This window comes from Osmerus mordax, chromosome 25 (genome assembly GCF_038355195.1).
Source record: "Osmerus mordax isolate fOsmMor3 chromosome 25, fOsmMor3.pri, whole genome shotgun sequence".
NCBI classification, from domain to species: Eukaryota; Metazoa; Chordata; class Actinopteri; order Osmeriformes; family Osmeridae; genus Osmerus; species Osmerus mordax.
In genome coordinates, this window is record NC_090074.1 from 2,959,531 (window position 1) to 2,963,122 (window position 3,592).

A 3,592-nucleotide genomic window follows, 5' to 3' on the forward strand; every position below is an offset into this window, starting at 1 on the left:
TGAGCAAACTTAACTTTTCATGTTAGTGTGTCCTCCCCCACAAACAGGAACACACACACACACACAGGATGGTGTTAGTGACACAGTCTGATAACACACGCCAGCCTGCCTCCAACCATCTCTTTCCCATCTCAGTGTACCTTCTCACTTGACACACACACAAACACACACACACACACACACACAAACTCTCCCACTGATCAGAGAGGTCGCTGGGGAGGCCGGGTGTGTTTGTGTGTGTGTATGCGTGTGTGGATTTGTGCATGTATGTATGCGTGCATGTGTATAGTGAGCATGTGCGTGTGTGTGAATGAGTAAAAAAACTTTAAAAACTTGTGAAGTGAGTGAGAGTGTGTGTGCGTGTGCGTGTGTGTGTGAGCTAGCAGGAGGGGTAGTACAGTTGGGTGTCACGTCCTACCGCCATGAGCAGCAATCCATTCATGAATCACACCGCCCCCCTACCCACACACACCCTCCCTCCCTCTCTCCCTCCATCCCTCTCTCCCATCACTCGCTCCCTCCATCCTTCCCCTCTCTCCCATCCCCTCGCTCCCTCTCTCCATCCCTCGCTCCCTCTCTCCCATCCCTCGCTCCCTCTCTCCCTCGCTCCCTCCATCCTCGCTCCCATGCTTCGCTCCCTCTCTCCCTCCATCTCCATCCCTCTCTCCCATCCCCTCCCTCCAGCATTTCCTCCCTCAGCTATCATAGCATTGAAGCGAGTACACCCCCCCCACACCCTCTATATCTCCCTCCCTCCATCCCTATCTCCCTCTCTCCCTCCATCCCTCTCTCCCATTCCTCGCTCCCTCTCTCCCATTCCTCGCTCCCTCTCTCCCTCCATCCCTCTCTACCATCCCCTCCCTCCCTCCTTCCATCCATCCCTCTCTCCGTCCCTACATCCCTCTATAGCTACCTCTCTCCATGGTGTGTCAGCTAATACCTCCTATCCCCCTCCACACACTCACCATCCCTCCCTCTATCCTTCCATCCCTCCTTCGCTCCCTCAATCCTTCCATAGCGTACCAGCTAATACCTCCACCAGACCACGTGAGGTACTTACCCCCTTTTCCAACCAATCATCTCGCAGTGCTTAACGCACACGCGCTGCTGGACGTACACACACGCGTGTGTGTCTACCCATGTGCTCTCCACAACACAGTGTCAAGTCACGTGACGCTCAGACGTAACACACACACACACACGTAACGTGACACTCTCCTCCGCTCTATCCGTTTCTCACTCTCTCTCTGTTACTCTCGCTCACTCGCCCTCCTCTCTGTCAGTCTCTCTATCTCTCTCTCTCTCTCTCTCTGACACACACATTCCTTAGAGCCATGTTCCTGGTAATGACACGAAGTGGGTGAAAGAGGGGTCACATGCTTTCCACCACAAACACACACGCGCACACACACGCGCACACACACGCGCACGGTGGAGGAGGGGGTCTGATAGATGCCATCCCGTCTCTCCCTCCCCTCGTTAACAGATGAGTTGTGGGTGAAGCAAGCCTCCAGGGGGAGGGGGGGAGAGGGAGACAGAGAGGGATGCAGAGAGAGGCAAGGAGAGAGGGGCAGGGAGAGGGGCAGGGAGAGGGGCAGGGAGAGGGGCAGGGAGAGGGGGGCAGGGAGAGGGGCAGGAGAGGGGCAGGGAGAGGGGCAGGGAGAGGGGCAGGGAGAGGGGCAGGGAGAGAGGGGCAGGGAGAGGGGCAGGGAGAGAGGGGCAGGGAGAGGGGCAGGGAGAGAGGGGCAGGGAGAGGGGCAGGAGAGAGGGGCAGGGAGAGGGGCAGGGAGAGGGGCAGGGAGAGAGGGGCAGGGAGAGGGGCAGGGAGAGAGGGGCAGGGAGAGGGGCAGGGAGAGGGGCAGGGAGAGAGGGGCAGGGAGAGAGGGGCAGGGAGAGGGGCAGGGAGAGAGGGGCAGGGAGAGAGGGGCAGGGAGAGAGGGGCAGGGAGAGGGGCAGGGAGAGAGGGGCAGGGAGAGAGGGGCAGGGAGAGGGGCAGGGAGAGGGGCAGGGAGAGGGGCAGGGAGAGGGGCAGGGAGAGAGGGGCAGGGAGAGGGGCAGGGAGAGGGGCAGGGAGAGAGGGGCAGGGAGAGGGGCAGGGAGAGGGGCAGGGAGAGAGGGGCAGGGAGAGGGGCAGGGAGAGGGGCAGGGAGAGAGGGGCAGGGAGAGGGGCAGGGAGAGAGGGCAGGGAGAGGGGCAGGGAGAGAGGGGCAGGGAGAGAGGGGCAGGGAGAGGGGCAGGGAGAGAGGGGCAGGGAGAGGGGCAGGGAGAGAGGGGCAGGGAGAGAGGGGCAGGGAGAGGGCAGGGAGAGAGGGGCAGGGAGAGGGGCAGGGAGAGGGGCAGGGAGAGGGGCAGGGAGAGGGCAGGGAGAGAGGGGCAGGGAGAGGGGCAGGGAGAGGGGCAGGGAGAGAGGGGCAGGGAGAGAGGGGCAGGGAGAGAGGGGCAGGGAGAGGGGCAGGGAGAGAGGGGCAGGGAGAGGGGCAGAGAGAGGCAAGGAGAGAGGGGCAGGGAGAGGGGCAGGGAGAGAGGGGCAGGGAGAGAGGGGCAGGGAGAGGGGCAGGGAGAGAGGGGCAGGGAGAGGGGCAGGGAGAGAGGGGCAGGGAGAGGGGCAGGGAGAGGGGCAGGGAGAGAGGGGCAGGGAGAGAGGGGCAGGGAGAGGGGCAGGGAGAGAGGGGCAGGGAGAGGGGCAGGGAGAGAGGGGCAGGGAGAGGGGCAGGGAGAGAGGGGCAGGGAGAGGGGCAGGGAGAGAGGGGCAGGGAGAGGGGCAGGGAGAGGGGCAGGGAGAGAGGGGCAGGGAGAGGGGCAGGGAGAGAGGGGCAGGGAGAGGGGCAGGGAGAGGGGCAGGGAGAGAGGGGCAGGGAGAGGGGCAGGGAGAGGGGCAGGGAGAGAGGGGCAGGGAGAGAGGGGCAGGGAGAGGGGCAGGGAGAGAGGGGCAGGGAGAGGGGCAGAGAGAGGCAAGGAGAGAGGGGCAGGGAGAGGGGCAGGGAGAGAGGGGCAGGGAGAGGGGCAGGGAGAGAGGGGCAGGGAGAGGGGCAGGGAGAGGGGCAGGGAGAGAGGGGCAGGGAGAGGGGCAGAGAGAGGCAAGGAGAGAGGGGCAGGGAGAGGGGCAGGGAGAGAGGGGCAGGGAGAGGGGCAGGGAGAGAGGGGCAGGGAGAGGGGCAGGGAGAGAGGGGCAGGGAGAGAGGGGCAGGGAGAGGGGCAGGGAGAGGGGCAGGGAGAGAGGGGCAGGGAGAGGGGCAGGGAGAGGGGCAGGGAGAGAGGGGCAGGGAGAGGGGCAGGGAGAGGGGCAGGGAGAGAGGGGCAGGGAGAGGCAAGGAGAGAGAGGCAAGGAGAGGGGCAGGGAGAGAGGGGCAGGGAGAGATGCAAAAAAAGAAGAGGGTTTCTGCACAGAAATGGCAAGAAAGAATGTTTGTGTGTGCTTGTATTAGTAAGTATAGAGGGAGGTGGAGAGATAGAGGTAGAGAGCGAGGAAGAGATAGAGAGAGGGAAAGCTCTTATGCCCCCACACCATGACTCATCTCCTGTTTCATGCCCAGCGGGACACAGAAGGGGGGGGGGGGGGGGGGGAGTATGCTGTCACAACTGGGAACATTTA